The sequence below is a fragment of the Carassius auratus genome, chromosome 50 (genome assembly GCF_003368295.1).
Source record: "Carassius auratus strain Wakin chromosome 50, ASM336829v1, whole genome shotgun sequence".
In the NCBI taxonomy this organism is placed as follows: Eukaryota; Metazoa; Chordata; class Actinopteri; order Cypriniformes; family Cyprinidae; genus Carassius; species Carassius auratus.
This window is the reverse complement of record NC_039292.1, coordinates 2,319,074-2,341,854: the sequence shown is the minus strand read 5'-3', so window position 1 is coordinate 2,341,854 and position 22,781 is coordinate 2,319,074. Positions and strand designations below refer to the sequence as shown.

At 34.5% G+C, this 22,781-nt stretch overlaps 1 protein-coding gene across 8 annotated transcripts in view; it reads right to left on the bottom strand.

Moving 5' to 3' along the window:
• The window catches only part of LOC113066589 (neogenin-like), a 1,074,835-nt gene that overhangs the window by 46,621 nt on the left and 1,005,433 nt on the right, over positions 1–22,781 (bottom strand). The gene's annotated exons all lie outside the window — the stretch shown is intronic.

Genomic DNA, 22,781 nt, shown 5'->3' with positions numbered 1-22,781 from the left:
AAGACAAAAAACACAGAGCAAACTTAACATTTTACCTAAATTGTCATTTAAAAAACAAATAAATCTTACATAATAAATATCAAGAACTGTAACTGTATATAAATGGTTATAAAGTAAAAAATATATATATTACATGAACTACAAATATCATAAAAATTAAAACAATGACAGTGGCTGATAATTGCTATGGTGCTAATAAACTATCAACTTAAAAAGAACTAATAATGGATATAATAAAATAAAAATGACAATGACTAATATTGAAATGAAAATAGAAAACAAAAAAAACAAAAAATCTAATTCAAAATATTTTTCAAAAACTATAACTGTACATCAACGATGGTAATTAATTAATAGTATATCAATGATATTAAAATAAAAACATATTTTGGCTGATTTAACCATTATGGTGCCCATACATCCCCACTAAAAATAAAACAAATATATTAATTTTCCCTTTATGAGTTGCAGAAAAAGTCTCAATTACTTTTCTACATTTCATGATTTAAATACAGACGAACCTTTACATTTACAGAAGCAAAAAATGCTGTGAATTCAGTTTCACATTGGCTTCAAACCAAAAGCGTTTCAGAAGTCAAACTCAAACACGCTTTTGGACGTGGACTCTAGCCTCGGACAAACAACCAAAGAAACTAACTGTAAAAACTAGGGATCAACTGATATATCGGGCCGATTTTTGAGGTTTTTACGTGTATTGGCAGTCTTAAATTACAAATCAAGCACTTTATTTCAATGGCTACTTATCAGGTTTATAGTTTTCTTAAATTATTTAAATGTATTGACAGTCAGGACATTTTGTGATGACCTGATTATAATGCGTCAGCAAGCAATGCATCATCAAGGCTGTGTTGTAGATGTTGATGAAAGCCTTTTACCCTTGCACAGTTAAACATATGCAGTACACCCATCCATATTAAGTTCAATAAATGTTCCTTTTTTAAATTGAGACTTGTTACATTTGGAATCATCGTGTCATTTTTATGATGTAAATTGAGAAAGAAAAAGCAGTATCGCTCAAAAAAATAAATAAATAAATAAATCGGCAGCCCATATCGGTCATCGGCTAAGGCTGATGGAAAAAAATCGGTATCGGTACAAAAAAAAATAAAATCCATATCGGTCGATCCCTAGTAAAAACCCTCTGAAATTAAACCAAATAGAGGAGTGTCAGTGCCGAGTGGTGCTGCCCGCTGAGATTCACAGGCCACAATGACTCTATTCTCCCATAACAGCAGGGAAAGCCTTCAGAGAACACACACAAACACTGTTCGGCTGGCTGACTCCAGCTCTCCTCATCACATCTGATCATCTGCCTCTCTAGACTCCTCACGCTCTCCGCAGAGATCCACGGGCTCCAATAAAACACACACACAGCTGTCTGTCCTCTCCGAAGGGGACGCGTTTGACAGATCTGTGTCCTAAACTGATGAGGTGAAATGTATGATGACGATTTCTCACCTCGTGGTCTGATCTCTCATCTGAACGCTTTGGTTTCAGCTTGTTGTTTTCCAGTTTATCTGCCATCAACTACAGGAATGATTTTATCTAAACATTAAAAAAGGGCTGTTTTCAAGCCCTTTATTTTGTGAACTTAAGATTTTTTATTTCTCACAATGTCATTATTTCTTGTTTTAAAATTTCTCTCAAAATAAGGTGTTTATATTATGTTTATTTCTTAAAAAAAGAAAAAGAAAATTAAACTTAAACATCCCATATTCTATATTATTGTAGTATTTTTTTTCCTGAAGTCCACTATTTTTTTTAAAGCTTCTTGCAACAATTTTTTCCTTGCCATGTTTTTTCTATTTTTCAAAAAAGTAAAACTACAAATCAAACTGTAAAAAACTACAACATTTTCGTTACTTGAAATAAAACAAACATTAACGGAAATAAAAATAAATATAAAAAACTCATTGCGAAGTAACATTTAAATTTTTGTTTAGTTTAAGTACTAAATTAATTAAAACTAGGGATGAACTATATATATCGGCCACCATATCGGTATCGGCTGATAAATGCTCATTTTTCCTGTTATCGTATCGGTCCGATAAGATAATTTGGGCGTTATCTTAAAGCCGATAAATAATGCATTATATACTTCAGAAACTCTTGACCTGACACAACTTGTTTACAATATTTATGCATTATTTTATTTATTTGTAAGACTTTTTAATGATGAAATTTGGCAATGGGTGAGTATAACTATTTTTTTTAAATGTACATTGTTCAGACCAGGCTGCTTATGTTGAAGTGTTTGGGATGTGGCTTTTAATGAGGAGACCTTTTTTTGTAATCAGGCTCTCTCAAAAATTTGGATAAAGATTTATCGGCCAAAATATAGGTGCATCCCTAATTAAAACAAAATAAACTTTAATTTAAGGCTGCTGGTTTCCAGTTTATAAACGATCAACTGCAAGAATAATTTCAAAATAACAAGCATTTGTTGAAAACTAACCTCAAATATGGCATATTCTATATTTTGTAGCATTTATTTATTTTTTCATGATGTCATATTAGTTTTTTTTGCCTTGTCATTTTTTTCTTCTCTCTTACCTTTAGAATTAAACTAGCTCCTTAGATCAGGGTCATTATTGTTAACTAAAACTAAAAATATGAAGAAAACTGTAAAGCAAAATATAAAAATAATAATAATTTTAATTTCTTAAAATAAAACAAAACCAAAACTTATTTTATTTCTGCAAGTTACCAAAGTAATATTTCTAATTTTTTGCTCAAGTACTAAAATTCTAAAACTAAAAAAAAAAAAAACCTTTATAAAAACTTTTACAAATAATTACATCTACGATAACAGCACTAAATCACACAATTCACCACTACAAAACTATGAGCCGCAAAGAAATACAAATTAATTTATTTGGTTGGAGTAATTCTTACTTAAACAGCCATAATTAATTAAATGTGTACAAACTAACAAATTAGACAAAGTTTTATGAACGAGGTGCTGGGTATATTTATATGTATATATAATAAATACACACACACACACAAACACATATATATAGTATATTATTGTTATATTATATATTTAACAACCCTAATCAAACAAGTTTATTTTTTTTATCTATTTGAGAAGCAAAATCTTGATTAAAGATCTTAAATATTCTTGAATTTTATTTAGAAGTTTTCTACACTTGATTCTTTTACTTGTTTTAATGGTTCAACTTCTGAAAACTAAAATTAAGCATTTCCTACTTGTGTTTATTTCCATCTGATAAAGTGAAGAATAAAATGAAGGAAGTTTCTCTTTATCTCTGCATCATTATTCAGCAATGTTCTGATTCTGTTTCCTTTCCAGTGAATGAGCTTTCTCTGGTAAACAAATTAATGCAGAGCACAAAGAAGTAAAAATGCTACATTATAGAGAAAATGTGCTAGAATATGGGAGAAGATTATTATAAAAATGAGACTGTTCAAGAACAATCATTTAATTTTAAATGTAAAAATTTCATACAACAGCATTAATAAAGAAAAAAAGCTGTATGTGATGATATAGAAAAATTTATATATAAAAATATATATTTAATTAGTCTAACTAAGAAGTATTAATTAGCTATACATAAAATTATTGTAGTAGAGGAATTCATATTGGCCAATTTGCCTCTAATATTAATTTAAATCTTTACGAAATTATTACATACATATATACACACACACATACATTATATATATATATATATATATATATATATATATATATATATATATATATATATATATATATATATATGTTTATATAAATAAACATTCTTGAATCATTCTTGTGTCTTGTCTTGCCTCTCAAACACTTTTAAAATATTTGCAGTAATTTAGTGACTCCATATGCTGATTCCAACTTTAACTTACCTGATAATGAGCTAATTCACCTTAAGGAAGTTAATCAATATACTGTATAATTCAAGAGACTAAGACTTTTAAGGTTCTTCATTTTTTAGAATTGTTTTAAAATTGATATGCATCAATTTTACAAAATTGATATTTCATTTATATTTTTTTGTAAATTCATGTTTAAATTTAAAATTGTGACTCAAAGTACACTTAGTAATTAACCTCTGCTGCATTTTGAATCAAAAATCACATTTACATTACATTTATTCATTGAGCAGAAGCTTTTAACCAAAGCGACTTACAGATGAAGACAGTGGAAGCAATAAAAACAACAAAAAGATCAATGATATATAAGTGCTATAACAAGTCTCAGTTAGGCTAACACAGTACACGTAGCATGGGATTTTAAATAATAAAATAAATACAAAGAAAACAGATTAATTATATATATATATATATTAAAAATAAAATAAAAAGAATAGAGCAAGCTAGTTAGAGGTCTTTACACATTCATTCACACACACACACACATATAATTACATAATAAATTAAAAGAAAATAGAATACAAAAAGATTACAAAGGTAGTTTGATTTTTTTAAAGAATAGAATTAGAATAGTGAGGGTTAAAGTTAGAGGGTCAAATAAAGATGGAATTTAAAGAATTGTAAGAATTTTTACATTTAAAAACAAATACTACTGAGATTAATATATTGATGCTATATACAAAGTAACGTGACTGCAAACTAAACCAAGAGAGTAGAACTGCGGTCCTGAATCTGCAGCCTCGGGTTGTGCAGGAACAAACTATTGATGAAATCCTCACTCACGTGGGCCCCGTAAAATATGACAGCTTGTTGGAAAATATCATTGTGGACACTGAATTTGATGAATTTACTGTTAATCAGACCCCAGACGACACAAGAAGCTAATGTAGCGAACGCTGCGGTCCCTCTGCCCATGACTCCCCGCTGCAGGAGACGCTGTATTCATCCGAAACGCTGTATAAACAATACTGTTTTAAAACCGTTTTCCTGGTTAGCTGGGCTGCATAGCGCTCAAAACCAAGATGAAAAGGGTAACTTAGCTAGAAATGTATATTTAGCGTTTTGTTTTGTTGTTAAACTGTTTAAAATCAGCGGTGATGTTCAATCAATGCTGGATGGTTTCAACATAGACATCATATAAGTAGACGCCCTATTGGCCGCTGGGCGACGAGATTTGCGGCCGCCATCTTGAACCGGTCGTAGTCCTAGTTTCGTTGCGTAGCAGCAGTTAAGATGCCAGAGCACTGTGCAGCATTTTCTTGTTCTTATCGGCGGAGCATCGCAAGTACGGCTCGGGATTATTTTTCACAAGTAAGATTTAACATTACTATTGTACTATTGGTTGTAGTTTGTCCTTAAATCCAGAGAATTGAGAAGGAGCAAGGATCTTTGATAGTAACGTTACTGTACTGAAAGCGTAGCTAGCTAACATTAGTTAGACTATGTATCTCAACTCAAGTGTTTCTCACATAACTTACTATTACTATTCAGTTCAGAAAGAAGTTCGAAAAAACACTTGTTAGATGCACGAAACTTACTTTTAGCGTTAGGTAACGTTAAGTGCTAATACAAACACAATCCAATCTGAGTACATACATTGTTCGACAGAACATAACTGTTATTTGTGTTTGCGCACGTGATATCAGCAAGTAATGTATATTAAGGTTGCTTTGTTCATATTTTCTCTGTTCTGTATAGTGTATTTGAGTACTGTGTAAAGCGCTAATAAATATGCATTATTTGTATTCTTATTATAAGGTGCTGAGAGCTGCAGAGAGGGTGATCCGCCAAGCTTCAGCAATACAAGCTCCTCAGGTGTCAACAGTCACAGAGGAGAGAGAGAGTGTGTGTGTGTGTGTGTGATGGAGAGGAAGGGAGAAGAGTGTGTGTGTGTGTGTGTGTGTGTGTGTGAGAGAGAGAGAGAGAGAGAACCAGAGTGTATATGTCACAAATTATAATAAATTGTTTCTTCAACTTATTAAATATCTTATTTTACTGCAACTATCTGTTTCTGCTTCTTTATTATATATTTATAGTGTGTGATTTATAAATATTCTACCTCACATATTTATATTTTGGGCGTCTGGTCATTTATATCTTCTATCAGAATAGAATATGTAACTGTAAAGCCTATTATGAATATTAAAATACGCCGAATCGTGTGTCCTATATCATAACTGCATGAATGACCTTTGCAGCAAAAAAATCCGCGTCAAAATCAGTTAGGAATTCAGTGAGATATGATTAATTTAATGCGCTGACAGCTCATTGCACCTGGCAAACAAGTTACACTGAGTGGAGCTGGCGACCGGTCCAAGATGGCGGCTCCACGGCTCGTTCGTGCCAATAGGCAGTAGCGTTCGATGGGGCGTCTACCTATATGATGTCTATGGGTTTCAAGCTAATAGACGGTAGCTAACATTAGCAGATAAGCCCTCACTTTTTTGATATTCAAGCAGGCGGCCTTGTCTGAACCAACTCAAACAGTGATTAAAATGCTGAAGCTTAATTTTCATTATAAAGAGGCAGATAACGTTACACACACACGAGACCAAAATTACAAAAATGCAAACTTAATAATGCATAGCTAGCTAGAAGCTAGCGCTAAACCATTATCTATGAGTGAACATGTTAAAGTTGTCCTAATATCAAACAACTCTTACAATCATTAATATAGAGATGATTTAAAAACCAATGCTGTGAATGTGGCAATACACCAATAAATCAATACTTACTCAAAAGAGGGTTCAGCGCAACCATGTCACAGCAAAGAAATTCTCGACTGATGTCGGCTCTTGGTTTCACGAATAATTTGATCGGGGCTTCGGAGCTAGTTCGCAAACATTTGATTCAGATCAGGACTCAGAAGCGCGTTTCGCTAATCATTTGATCGGGGCTTCTGAGCAAGTTCGCAAAACATTTGATTCAGATCGGGACTCCGAAGCGCGTTTGGTGAATCATTCAGATCGGGACTCCGAAGCGCGTTTGGCGAATCATTCAGATCGGGGCTTCGGAGCGAGTTCAAAACATGTGATTCAGATCGGGACTCCGAAGGGCCTTTCGCGAATCATTTGATCGGGGCTTCGGAGCGAGTTCGCAAAACATTTGATTCAGATCGGGACTCCGAAGCGCGTTTGGTGAATCATTCAGATCGGGACTCCGAAGCGCGTTTGGCGAATCATTCAGATCGGGGCTTCAGAGCGAGTTCAAAACATGTGATTCAGATCGGGACTCCTAAGCGCGTTTCTCGAATCATTTGATCGGGGCTTCAGAGCAAGTTCAAAACATTTGATTCAGATCGGGACTCCGAAGCGCGTTTCTCGAATCATTTGATCGGGGCTTCAGAGCAAGTTCAAAACATTTGATTCAGATCGGGACTCCGAAGCGCGTTTGGCGAATCATTCAGATCGGGACTCCGAAGCCAGGGGCGTCGCAACCGTGGGGGATGTGGGGGTTTTAACACCCACACTTTTCCCGGTGAGAGGGTTCGACACCCGCACGTTTTCTGCAGTTTTTCCGCAGTTTTGCACAAACGCCTTACTACAGTCGCTCCTCCGTTTCTCTTGCCGCTCTGTGTCGGCGCTCGCCGCGGCTGCCTCCTCCCCCTCCCTCTCAAATGACACCGGCTTTGAGTTTGCCCAGCTGATGATTGGCTGTTCTGCCTTAAGTCCCGCCTCTCTTGGCGTGTTATCGGTCAGCTCGTGCTGAGGAGGCGGGAACTTATGGTTATGGTTATTTACGTCTCCCTTTTCCAGGTACTTTGAATGAGTGTTAATGCTTTTGAGTTTTTTTAAATAAGCTTGATATGTGTTTGAGAAGATGTTCTGTTATCGTTTTGTTGACATGTCAAGTGTTTTCGGTATTATATTTCTTTTTTTAGACTAATACTAATTGCTATTATTGGGATATTGTTCAGCAGCTATTGTTTGCATTCCTGTTGAAGAACTATGAAAGAAAAGTGTATATTATTTTAATGTTTAAAAACAGTAAATTGTTACATTATTTATACCACCAGAGAAAAAGCTTTGTGTGGGCGTTTTTTTTCTCCCCTTTTCTGTTTTTATTTTTTTAATGTAGGGTTATTTTTTCCCATCCAAACGCTGCAAGAACTTCAAGCCCTGCATTTTGTACCCCTCTGTCAATGTATTCATCATTTTTATTGTTTATAAACAAACCACATCCATCCCCCACACTTTTGAAAAGCTTGCTACGCCGCTGTCCGAAGCGCATTTAGCGAATCATTTGAGATCAGGCCTTTCCAGTGGATTTGCAAAACATTTGATTCTATCATGTACTTGTCTAAATCAACTTTTAATAAAGAAAAAAGAGGTTTAGAGACAGATATTTGTTAATAATTAATTAAAACAAAATAGGATGAGTTTCAATTTTTATTTTATTTTTGTAGCAATGGTCATCTTCCTCTGTGCAGTGTTCAGGGTATTTCAGGACCCCAAATTAAATTCTAATTCTAATACTGCATCATAGAAGTGTTTATTTGAGTTGAATATTTCGATATTCATGTAAGGAAACGAAGCCATAATTTGATAAGTTTACATTTACATTTATTCATTTAGCAGACGCTTTTATCCAAAGCAACTTACAAATGAGGATAAAAAAAAAAACACACAACAAAAACAACAAAAAGAGCAAAAAAAAAGTTTATAAGCGAAAATAAATAAGATGCATGCAAAATGAAGGCAGTCATTGTCTGATATTAAAAAAAAATAATATTAAATAAAATATTTGACTTAAAAAGTCCAGATGATTCAAGCTGTTCGTGACTGTGAGTGTAACAGCAGCAGCAGAGATTATTAACCGTAAATGAAAACATTTAAAACTCTGATTCCTCGATTTAAAAAAATAAATAGAAATGTAGCAAAACATTACATTCAGATGATATAGAACTCTCTGTGATTATCAGTGTCAGACTGTGTGTGTTGTTTTGTCCGGGGCTCGTGGGACAGGCGTACTACTCTGGCTGTGACATCATCATCCTGGGGAGGGACTTTGAGAGGATTCAGATCATCCAGGAGCCAAACACGGGAACATCCAGGTTGACACACACACACGCGCGCGTGCGTTCTGGCGTCCAAACAACATCAAGGTCTTTATAAACTGTTACAGCACTTACTCAGAGTGACACATAGCATAGCTTTTAGCCTCGTGGTTGCAGTTTGAGGTTTAGGAATTAGTTTTATTATTTTTTTTAGCCATTATTTTTTAGCCAATTTTTTTAAATGTCAGTTTTAATCATTTTAGCATTTCAAATTTTCTAAAAAGTTACTTTAATTTTAGTATACTGTTTTCATTTAATTTATAGTGCTTTTTACTTTACAAATCATTGCAAAGAAACTTTACAGAAAATTAAGTTTCTACAATATTTAGTAGTAGCTTACACTATTTATCTATATAATTTTACTTTAGCTTGATTTCAATTACAGAAAAATGTTTTTAGTAGTTTCAGTCTTACTTAACAACAATGACACATAGTTGATTGCTTTGGGAGTTACTAGTTAGGAATAAAAGTTTAACTGTGTGCTTATTTTACATATTTATTTTTTTATTAAAATAAAATGTAAAAAATATATATTTTTTGTACGAGTTTCTGTCTTCTGCTGAATGCTAAAAAGATTATGCTTTAAACACCAAACGGTTGACGGTACCCATTCATTTCCATAGTATTTCTTCCTGTAGCATAGAAGTCAATGGGTGCTGTCAGCTGGTCGGCTCTCAAAAAAGCATGATCTTTAGTGTTCAGCAGAAAAAAAATAACTTGTTCAGGCTGAGGAAGAGTAAACGATCGCAGGATTTGATTGTTTGAAAAACAATAGTTTTCACCTTTGGCATAATTTTTTCCCGTTTTAAGAATTAACCAATAAAAATCTAAAAGATAATATATTGAGTAGATAATAGAAATTAATATTTGAGGTCATTATGCATCTCCTGCAAATGTCTTGGTTTCATGATGTTTTGTTTTGTTGTTAAACTGTTTAAAATTAGCGGTTATGTTCAATCAATGCTGGATGGTTTCAAGCTAATAGATGGTAGCTAACATTAGCAGATAAGCCCGCACTTTTTTGATATTCAAGCAGGCGGCCTTGTCTGAACCAACTCAAACAGTGATTAAAATGCTGAAGTTTAATTTTCATTATAAGAGGCAGATAACATTACACACACGAGACCAATATTACAAAAATGCAAACTTAATAATGCATAGCTAGCTAGAAGCTAGCGCTAAACCATTATCTATGAGTGAACATGTTAAAGTTATCCTAATATCAAACAACGTCTTACAATCAATATACAAGATGATTTAAAACCAATGCTGTGAATGTGGCAATATATCAATATATCAATAAATCAATAAATCAATACTTACTCAAAAGAGGGTTCATCGCAACCATGTCCCAGCAAAGAAATTCTCGACTGATCGGCTCTTGGTTCAGGAATCATTTGATCGGGGCTTCAGAGCGAGTTCAAAACATTTGATTCAGATCGGGACTCCGAAGCGCGTTTCGCGAATCATTTGATCGGGGCTTCGGAGCGAGATCAAAACATTTGATTCGGATCGGGACTCCGAAGCGCGTTTGGCGAATCATTTGATCGGGACTCCGAAGCGCGTTTGGCGAATCATTTGATCGGGACTCCGAAGCGCGTTTGGCGAATCATTTGATCGGGGCTTCGGAGCGAGTTCAAAACATTTGATTCAGATCGGGACTCCAAAGCGCGTTTGGCGAATCATTCAGATCGGGACTCCGAAGCGCGTTTGGCGAATCATTCAGATCGGGACTCCGAAGCGCATTTAGCGAATCATTTGAGATCAGGCCTTTCGAGTGGATTTGCAAAATATTTGATTCTATCATGTACTTGTCTAAATCAAGTTTTAATAAAAGAGAAAAGAGGTTTAGAGACAGATATTTGTTAATAATTAATTAAAACAAAATAGGATGAGTTTCAATTGTTATTTTATTTTTGTAGCAATGGTCATCTTCCTCTGTGCAGTGTTCAGGGTATTTCAGGACCCCAAATTAAATTCTGATTCTAATACTGCATCATAGAAGTGTTTATTTGAGTTGAATATTTCGATATTCATGTAAGGAAACGAAGCCATAATTTGATAAGTTTACATTTACATTTATTCATTTAGCAGACGATTTTATCCAAAGCGACACACAACAAAAAGAGCAAAAAAAAAAAGTTTATAAGCGAAAATAAATAAGATGCATGCAAAATGAAGGCAGTCATTGTCTGATATGTTAAAAAAAATAATATAAATTAAAATATTTGACTTAAAAAGTCCAGATGATTTAAGCTGTTCGTGACTGTGAGTGTAACAGCAGCAGCAGAGATTATTAACCGTAAATGAAAACATTTAAAACCCTGATTCCTCGATTTAAAAAAATAAACAGAAATGTAGCAAAACATTACATTCAGATAATATATAGAACTCTCTGTGATTATCAGTGTCAGACTGTGTGTGTTGTTTTGTCCGGGGCTCGTGGGACAGGCGTACTACTCTGGCTGTGACATCATCATCCTGGGGAGGGACTTTGAGAGGATTCAGATCATCCAGGAGCCAAACAGGGGAACATCCAGGTGGACACACACACACGCGCGCGCGCGTGCGTTCTGGCGTCCAAACAACATCAAGCTACACGATTAGTAGTAGCAAGTAGTAGCTTACACGATTTATCTATATAATTTTACTTTAGCTTTATTTCAATTACAGAAAACTGTTTTTAGTAGTTTCAGTCTTATTTAACAACAATGACACATAGTTGGTTGCTTTGGGAGTTACTACTTAGGAATAAAAGTTTAACTGTGTGTGCTTATTTTACATATTTATTTTTTTAAATAAAATGTAAAAATTATATATTTTTTGTACGAGTTTCTGTCTTCTGCTGAATGCTAAAAAGATTATGCTTTAAACACCAAACGGTTGATTGTACCCATTCACTTCCATAGTATTTCTTCCTGTAGCATAGAAGTCAATGGGTGCCGTCAACTGTTCGCTCTCAAAAAAACATCATCTTTAGTGTTCAGCAGAAAAAAAACACTTGTTCAGGCTGAGGAAGAGTAAACGATCGCAGGATTTGATTGTTTGAAAAACAATAGTTTGCACCTTTGGCATAATTTTTTCCCTGTTTTAAGAATTAACCAATAAAAATCTAAAAAATAATATATTGAGTAGATAATAGAAATTAATATCTGAGGTCATTATGCATCTCCTGCAAATGTCTTGGTTTCATGATGTTTTGTTTTGTTGTTTTGTTGTTAAACTGTTTAAAATTAGCGGTGATGTTCAATCAATGCTGGATGGTTTCAAGCTAATAGAAGGTAGCTAACATTAGCAGATAAGCCCGCACTTTTTTGATATTCAAGCAGGCGGCCTTGTCTCAACCAACTCAAACAGTGATTAAAATGCTGAAGCTTAATTTTCATTACAAGAGGCAGATAACGTTACACACACGAGACGAATATTACAAAAATGCAAACTTAATAATGCATAGCTAGCTAGAAGCTAGCGCTAAACCATTATCTATGAGTGAACATGTTAAAGTTATCCTAATATCAAACAATGTCTTACAATCATTAATATAGAGATGATTTAAAAACCAATGCTGTGAATGTCCCAATATATCAATACTTACTCAAAAGAGGGTTCATCGCAACCATGTCCCAGCAAAGAAATTCTCGACTGATCGGCTCTTGGTTCACGAATCATTTGATCGGGGCTTCAGAGCGAGTTTGCAAAACATTTAAATTCAGATCGGGACTCAGAAGCGTGTTTCGCGAATCATTTGATCGGGGCTTCGGAGCGAGTTCAAAACATTTGATTCAGATCGGGACTCCGAAGCGCGTTTCTTGAATCACTTGATCGGGGCTTCTGAGCGAGTTCAAAACATTTGATTCAGATCGGGACTCCGAAGCGCGTTTGGCGAATCATTCAGATCGGGACTCCGAAACGCGTTTCTCGAATCATTTGATCGGGGCTTCGGAGCGAGTTCAAAACATTTGATTCAGATCGGGTCTCCGAAGCGCGTTTGGCGAATCATTCAGATCGGGACTCCGAAGCGCGTTTGGCGAATCATTCAGATCGGGACTCCGAAGCGCATTTAGCGAATCATTTGAGATCAGGCCTTTCGAGTGGATTTGCAAAATATTTGATTCTATCATGTACTTGTCTAAATCAAGTTTTAATAAAAGAGAAAAGAGGTTTAGAGACAGATATTTGTTAATAATTAATTAAAACAAAATAGGATGAGTTTCAATTGTTATTTTATTTTTGTAGCAATGGTCATCTTCCTCTGTGCAGTGTTCAGGGTATTTCAGGACCCCAAATTAAATTCTAATTCTAATACTGCATCATAGAAGTGTTTATTTGAGTTGAATATTTCGATATTCATGTAAGGAAACGAAGCCATAATTTGATAAGTTTACATTTATTCATTTAGCAGACGATTTTATCCAAAGCGACTTACAAATGAGGATAAAAAAAACACACAACAAAAACAACAATTTAAAAAAAAAAAAAAAATAGAAATGTAGCAAAGCATTAGATTCAGATGATATAGAACTCTCTGTGATTATCAGTGTCAGACTGTGTGTGTTGTTTTGTCCGGGGCTCGTGGGACAGGCGTACTACTCTGACTGTGACATCATCATCCTGGGGAGGGACTTTGAGAGGATTCAGATCATCCAGGAGCCAAACACGGGAACATCCAGGTGGACACACACACACACACACACGCGCGCGCGCGTTCTGGCGTCCAAACAACATCAAGGTCTTTATAAACTGTTACAGCACTTACTCAGAGTGACACATAGCATAGATTTTAGCCTCATGGTTGCAGTTTGAGGTTTAGGAATTAGTTTTATTATTTTTTTTAGCCATTATTTTTTAGCCATTTTTTTAAAATGTCAGTTTTAATCATTTTAGCATTTCAAATTTTCTAAAAAGTTACTTTAATTTTAGTATACTGTTTTCATTTAATTTATAGTGCTTTTTACTTTACAAATCATTGCAAAGCAGCTTTACAGAAAATTAAGTTTCTACAATATTTAGTAGTAGCTTACACGATTTATCTATATAATTTTACTTTAGCTTTATTTCAATTACAGAAAACTGTTTTTAGTAGTTTCAGTCTTACTTAACAACAATGACACATAGTTGGTTGCTTTGGGAGTTACTAGTTAGGAATAAAAGTTTAACTGTGTGTGCTTATTTTACATATTTATTTTTTTTAAATAAAATGTAAAAATTATATATTTTTTGTACGAGTTTCTGTCTTCTGCTGAATGCTAAAAAGATTATGCTTTAAACACCAAACGGTTGATGGTACCCATTCACTTCCATAGTATTTCTTCCTGTAGCATAGAAGTCAATGGGTGCCGTCAACTGTTCGCTCTCAAAAAAACATCATCTTTAGTGTTCAGCAGAAAACAAATCACTTGTTCAGGCTGAGGAAGAGTAAACGATCGCAGGATTTGATTGTTTGAAAAACAATAGTTTTCACCTTTGGCATAATTTTTTCCCCGTTTTAAGAATTAACCAATAAAAATCTAAAAAATAATATATTGAGTAGATAATAGAAATTAATATCTGAGGTCATTATGCATCTCCTGCAAACGTCTTGGTTTCATGATGTTTTGTTTTGTTGTTAAACTGTTTAAAATTAGCGGTGATGTTCAATCAATGCTGGATGGTTTCAAGCTAATAGATGGTAGCTAACATTAGCAGATAAGCCCGCACTTTTTTGATATTCAAGCAGGCGGCCTTGTCTGAACCAACTCAAACAGTGATTAAAATGCTGAAGTTTAATTTTCATTATAAGAGGCAGATAACATTACACACACGAGACCAATATTACAAAAATGCAAACTTAATAATGCATAGCTAGCTAGAAGCTAGCGCTAAACCATTATCTATGAGTGAACATGTTAAAGTTATCCTAATATCAAACAACGTCTTACAATCAATATACAAGATGATTTAAAACCAATGCTGTGAATGTGGCAATATATCAATATATCAATAAATCAATAAATCAATACTTACTCAAAAGAGGGTTCATCGCAACCATGTCCCAGCAAAGAAATTCTCGACTGATCGGCTCTTGGTTCACGAATCATTTGATCGGGGCTTCAGAGCGAGTTAGCAAAACATTTAATTCAGATCGGGACTCCGAAGCGAGTTTGGCGAATCATTCAGATCGGGACTCCGAAGCACATTTCGCGAATCACTTGATCGGGGCTTCGGAGCGAGTTCAAAACATTTGATTCAGATCGGGACTCCGAAGCGCGTTTGGCGAATCATTCAGATCGGGACTCCGAAGCGCATTTAGCGAATCATTTGAGATCAGGCCTTTCCAGTGGATGTGCAAAACATTTGATTCTATCATGTACTTGTCTAAATCAACTTTTAATAAAAGAGAAAAGAGGTTTAGAGACAGATATTTGTTAATAATTAATTAAAACAAAATAGGATGAGTTTCAATTTTTATTTTATTTTTGTAGCAATGGTCATCTTCCTCTGTGCAGTGTCCAGGGTATTTCAGGACCCCAAATTAAATTCTAATTCTTATACTGCATCATAGAAGTGTTTATTTGAGTTGAATATTTCGATATTCATGTAAGGAAACGAAGCCATAATTTGATAAGTTTACATTTACATTTATTCATTTAGCAGACGATTTTATCCAAAGCGACTTACAAATGAGGATAAAAAAAAACACACAACAAAAACAAAAAGAGCAAAAAAAAAAGTTTATAAGCGAAAATAAATAAGATGCATGCAAAATGAAGGCAGTCATTGTCTGATATGTTAAAAAAATAATATAAAATAAAATATTTGACTTAAAAAGTCCAGATGATTTAAGCTGTTCGTGACTGTGAGTGTAACAGCAGCAGCAGAGATTATTAACCGTAAATGAAAACATTTAAAACTCTGATTCCTCGATTCAAAAAAATAAATAGAAATGTAGCAAAACATTACATTCAGATGATATATAGAACTCTCTGTGATTATCAGTGTCAGACTGTGTGTGTTGTTTTGTCCGGGGCTCGTGGGACAGGCGTACTACTCTGGCTGTGACATCATCATCCTGGGGAGGGACTTTGAGAGGATTCAGATCATCCAGGAGCCAAACACGGGAACATCCAGGTGGACACACACACACAAACACACACACGCGCGCGCGCGTGCGTTCTGGCGTCCAAACAACATCAAGGTCTTTATAAACTGTTACAGCACTTACTCAGAGTGACACATAGCATAGCTTTTAGCCTCATGGTTGCAGTTTGAGGTTTAGGAATTAGTTTTATTTATTTTTTTAGCCATTATTTTTTAGCCAATTTTTTTAAATGTCAGTTTTATTCATTTTAGCATTTCAAATTTTCTAAAAAGTTACTTTAATTTTAGTATAATGTTTTCATTTAATTTATAGTGCTTTTTACTTTACAAATCATTGCAAAGCAACTTTACAGAAAATTAAGTTTCTACAATATTTAGTAGTAGCTTACACGATTTATCTATATAATTTTACTTTAGCTTTATTTCAATTACAGAAAACTGTTTTTAGTAGTTTCAGTCTTATTTAACAACAATGACACATAGTTGGTTGCTTTGGGAGTTACTACTTAGGAATAAAAGTTTAACTGTGTGTGCTTATTTTACATATTTAATTTTTTAAATAAAATGTAAAAATTATATATTTTTTGTACGAGTTTCTGTCTTCTGCTGAATGCTAAAAAGATTATGCTTTAAACACCAAACGGTTGATTGTACCCATTCACTTCCATAGTATTTCTTCCTGTAGCATAGAAGTCAATGGGTGCCGTCAACTGTTCGCTCTCAAAAAAACATCATCTTTAGTGTTCAGCAGAAAAAAAACACTTGTTCAGGCTGAGGAAGAGTAAATGATCGCAGGATTTGATTGTTTGAAAAACAATAGTTTGCACCTTTGGCATAATTTTTTCCCCGTTTTAAGAATTAACCAATAAAAATCTAAAAAATAATATATTGAGTAGATAATAGAAATTTATATCTGAGGTCATTATGCATCTCCTGCAAATGTCTTGGTTTCATGATGTTTTGTTTTGTTGTTTTGTTGTTAAACTGTTTAAAATTAGCGGTGATGTTCAATCAATGCTGGATGGTTTCAAGCTAATAGACGGTAGCTAACATTAGCAGATAAGCCCGCACTTTTTTGATATTGGAGCAGGCGGCCTTGTCTGAACCATCTCAAACAGTGATTAAAATGCTGAAGTTTAATTTTCATTATAAGAGGCAGATAACGTCACACACACGAGACCAATATTACAAAAATGCAAACTTAATAATGCATAGCTAGCTAGAAGCTAGCACTAAACCATTATCTATGAGTGAACATGTTAAAGTTATCCTAATATCAAACAACTTGTCTTACAATCATTAATATACAAGATGATTTAAAACCAATGCTGTGAATGTCACAATATATCAATAAATCAATACTTACTCAAAAGAGGGTTCATTGCAACCATGTCCCAGCAAAGAAATTCTCGACTGATCGGCTCTTGGTTCAGGAATCATTTGATCGGGGCTTCAGAGCGAGTTCAAAACATGTGATTCAGATCTGGACTCCAAAGCGCGTTTGGCGAATCATTCAGATCGGGACTCCGAAGCGCGTTTCTCGAATCATTTGATCGGGGCTTCGGAGCGAGTTCAAAACATTTGATTCAGATCGGGACTCCAAAGCGTGTTTGGCGAATCATTCAGATCGGGACTCCGAAGCGCGTTTGGCGAATCATTCAGATCGGGACTCCGAAGCGCATTTAGCGAATCATTTGAGATCAGGCCTTTCGAGTGGATTTGCAAAACATTTGATTCTATCATGTACTTGTCTAAATCAACTTTTAATAAAAGAGAAAAGAGGTTTAGAGACAGATATTTGTTAATAATTGATTAAAACAAAATAGGATGAGTTTCAATTTTTATTTTATTTTTGTAGCAATGGTCATCTTCCACTGTGCAGTGTTCAGGGTATTTCAGGACCCCAAATTAAATTCTAATTCTAATACTGCATCATAGAAGTGTTTATTTGAGTTGAATATTTCGATATTCATGTAAGGAAACGAAGCCATAATTTGATAAGTTTACATTTACATTTATTCATTTAGCAGACGATTTTATCCAAAGCGACTTACAAATGAGGATAAAAAAAAACACACAACAAAAACAAAAAGAGCAAAAAAAAAAGTTTATAAGCGAAAATAAATAAGATGCATGCAAAATGAAGGCAGTCATTGTCTGATATGTTAAAAAAATAATATAAAATAAAATATTTGACTTAAAAAGTCCAGATGATTCAAGCTGTTCGTGACTGTGAGTGTAACAGCAGCAGCAGAGATTATTAACCGTAAATGAAAACATTTAAAACTCTGATTCCTCGATTTAAAAAAAAAAAAATAGAAATGTAGCAAAACATTACATTCAGATGATATAGAACTCTCTGTGATTATCAGTGTCAGACTGTGTGTGTTGTTTTGTCCGGGGCTCGTGGGACAGGCGTACTACTCTGACTGTGACATCATCATCCTGGGGAGGGACTTTGAGAGGATTCAGATCATCCAGGAGCCAAACACGGGAACATCCAGGTGGACACACACACACGCGCGCGTGTTCTGGCGTCCAAACAACATCAAGGTCTTTATAAACTGTTACAGCACTTACTCAGAGTGACACATAGCATAGCTTTTAGCCTCATGGTTGCAGTTTGAGGTTTAGGAATTAGTTTTATTTATTTTTTTAGCCATTATTTTTTAGCCAATTTTTTTAAATGTCAGTTTTAATCATTTTAGCATTTCAAATTTTCTAAAAAGTTACTTTAATTTTAGTATAATGTTTTCATTTAATTCATAGTGCTTTTTACTTTACAAATCATTGCAAAGCAACTTTACAGAAAATTAAGTTTCTACAATATTTAGTAGTAGCTTACACTATTTATCTATATAATTTTACTTTAGCTTTATTTCAATTACAGAAAACTGTTAGTAGTTTCAGTCTTACTTAACAACAATGACACATAGTTGGTTGCTTTGGGAGTTACTACTTAGGAATAAAAGTTTAACTGTGTGTGCTTATTTTACATATTTATTTTTTTTAATAAAATGTAAAAATTATATATTTTTTGTACGAGTTTCTGTCTTCTGCTGAATGCTAAAAAGATTATGCTTTAAACACCAAACGGTTGATTGTACCCATTCACTTCCATAGTATTTCTTCCTGTAGCATAGAAGTCAATGGGTGCCGTCAACTGTTCGCTCTCAAAAAAACATCATCTTTAGTGTTCAGCAGAAAAAAAACACTTGTTCAGGCTGAGGAAGAGTAAACGATCGCAGGATTTGATTGTTTGAAAAACAATAGTTTGCACCTTTGGCATAATTTTTTCCCTGTTTTAAGAATTAACCAATAAAAATCTAAAAAATAATATATTGAGTAGATAATAGAAATTAATATCTGAGGTCATTATGCATCTCCTGCAAATGTCTTGGTTTCATGATGTTTTGTTTTGTTGTTAAACTGTTTAAAATTAGCGGTGATGTTCAATCAATGCTGGATGGTTTCAAGCTAATAGACGGTAGCTAACATTAGCAGATAAGCCCGCACTTTTTTGATATTCAAACAGGCGGCCTTGTCTGAACCAACTCAAACAGTGATTAAAATGCTGAAGTTTAATTTTCATTATAAGAGGCAGATAACGTACACCCACGAGACCAATATTACAAAAATGCAAACTTAATAATACATAGCTAGCTAGAAGCTAGCACTAAACCATTATCTATGAGTGAACATGTTAAAGTTATCCTAATATCAAACAACTTGTCTTACAATCATTAATATACAAGATGATTTAAAACCAATGCTGTGAATGTTGCAATATATCAATAAATCAATACTTACTCAAAAGAGGGTTCATCGCAACCATGTCCCAGCAAAGAAATTCTGGACTGATCGGCTCTTGGTTCACGAATCATTTGATCGGGGCTTCAGAGCGAGTTCGCAAAACATTTGATTCAGATCGGGACTCCGAAGCGCGTTTGGCGAATCATTCAGATCGGGGCTTCAGAGCGAGTTAGCAAAACATTTGATTCAGATCGGCACTCCGAAGCGTGTTTCTCGAATCATTTGATCGGGGCTTCAGAGCGAGTTAGCAAAACATTTGATTCAGATCGGGACTCCGAAGCGCGTTTCGCGAATCATTTGATCGGGGCTTCGGAGCGAGTTAGCAAAACATTTGATTCAGATCGGTGCTTCGGAGCTAGTTAGCAAAACATTTGATTCAGATCGGGACTCCGAGGCGCGTTTGGCGAATCATTCAGATCGGGGCTTCAGAGCGAGTTAGCAAAACATTTGATTCAGATCGGCACTCCGAAGCGTGTTTCTCGAATCATTTGATCGGGGCTTCAGAGCTAGTTAGCAAAACATTTGATTCAGATCGGCACTCCAAAGCGTGTTTCTCGAATCATTTGATCGGGGCTTCAGAGCGAGTTAGCAAAACATTTGATTCAGATCGGGACTCCAAAGCGCGTTTCGCGAATCATTTGATCGGGGCTTCGGAGCGAGTTAGCAAAACATTTGATTCAGATCGGTGCTTCGGAGCTAGTTAGCAAAACATTTGATTCAGATCGGGACTCCGAGGCGCGTTTGGCGAATCATTCAGATCGGGACTCCGAAGCGCATTTGGCGAATCATTCAGATCGGGGCTTCGGAGCGAGTTCAAAACATGTGATTCAGATCTGGACTCTGAAGCGCGTTTGGCGAAACATTCAGATCGGGACTCCGAAGCGCGTTTCTCGAATCATTTGATCGGGGCTTCGGAGCAAGTTCAAAACATTTGATTCAGATCGGGACTCCGAAGCGCATTTAGCGAATCATTTGAGATCAGGCCTTTCGAGTGGATTTGCTAAATATTTGATTCTATCATGTACTTGTCTAAATCAAGTTTTAATAAAAGAGAAAAGAGGTTTAGAGACAGATATTTGTTAATAATTAATTAAAACAAAATAGGATGAGTTTCAATTGTTATTTTATTTTTGTAGCAATGGTCATCTTCCTCTGTGCAGTGTTCAGGGTATTTCAGGACCCCAAATTAAATTCTAATTCTAATACTGCATCATAGAAGTGTTTATTTGAGTTGAATATTTCGATATTCATGTAAGGAAACGAAGCCATAATTTGATAAGTTTACATTTATTCATTTAGCAGACGATTTTATCCAAAGCGACTTACAAATGAGGATTAAAAAAAACACACAACAAAAACAACAATTAAAAAAAAAAAAAAAAAAAAAAAATAGAAATGTAGCAAAACATTACATTCAGATGATATATAGAACTCTCTGTGATTATCAGTGTCAGACTGTGTGTGTTGTTTTGTCCGGGGCTCGTGGGACAGGCGTACTACTCTGACTGTGACATCATCATCCTGGGGAGGGACTTTGAGAGGATTCAGATCATCCAGGAGCCAAACACGGGAACATCCAGGTGGACACAAACACACGCGCGCGCGGCGTTCTGGCGTCCAAACAACATCAAAGTCTTTATAAACTGTTACAGCACTTACTCAGAGTGACACATAGGATAGCTTTTAACCTCATGGTTGCAGTTTGAGGTTTAGGAATTAGTTTTATTATTTTTTTTAGCCATTTTTTTTTAAATGTCAGTTTTAATCATTTTAGCATTTCAAATTTTCTAAAAAGTTACTTTAATTTTAGTATACTGTTTTCAATTAATTTATAGTGCTTTTTACTTTACAAATTATTGCAAAGAAGCTCTACAGAAAATTAAGTTTCTACAATATTTAGTAGTAGCTTACACGATTTATCTATATAATTTTACTTTAGCTTTATTTTAATTACAGAAAACTGTTTTTAGTAGTTTCAGTCTTACTTAACAACAATGACACATAGTTGGTTGCTTTGGGAGTTACTAGTTAGGAATAAAAGTTTAACTGTGTGTGCTTATTTTACATATTTATTTTTTTTAAATAAAATGTACAAATTATATATTTTTTGTACGAGTTTCTGTCTTCTGCTGAATGCTAAAAAGATTATGCTTTAAACACCAAACGGTTGACGTTACCCATTCACTTCCATAGTATTTCTTCCTGTAGCATAGAAGTCAATGGGTGCCGTCAACTGTTCGATCTCAAAAAAACATCATCTTTAGTGTTCAGCAGAAAAAAAATCACTTGTTCAAGCTGAGGAAGAGTAAATGATCGCAGGATTTGATTGTTTGAAAAACAAGAGTTTTCACCTTTGGCATAATTTTTTCCCTGTTTTAAGAATTAACCAATAAAAATCTAAAAAATAATATATTGAGTAGATAATAGAAATGTATATCTGAGGTCATTATGCATCTCCTGCAAATGTCTTGGTTTCATGATGTTTTGTTTTGTTGTTTTGTTGTTAAACTGTTTAAAATTAGTGGTGATGTTCAATCAATGCTGGATGGTTTCAAGCTAATAGACGGTAGCTAACATTAGCAGATAAGCCCACACTTTTTTGATATTCAAGCAGGCGGCCTTGTCTGAACCAACTCAAACAGTGATTAAAATGCTGAAGTTTAATTTTCATTATAAGAGGCAGATAACGTTACACACACGAGACCAATATTACAAAAATGCAAACTTAATAATGCATAGCTAGCTAGAAGCTAGCACTAAACCATTATCTATGAGTGAACATGTTAAAGTTATCCTAATATCAAACAACGTCTTACAATCCTTAATATACAAGATGATTTAAAAACCAATGCTGTGAATGTCCCAATATATCAATACTTACTCAAAAGAGGGTTCATTGCAACCATGTCCCAGCAAAGAAATT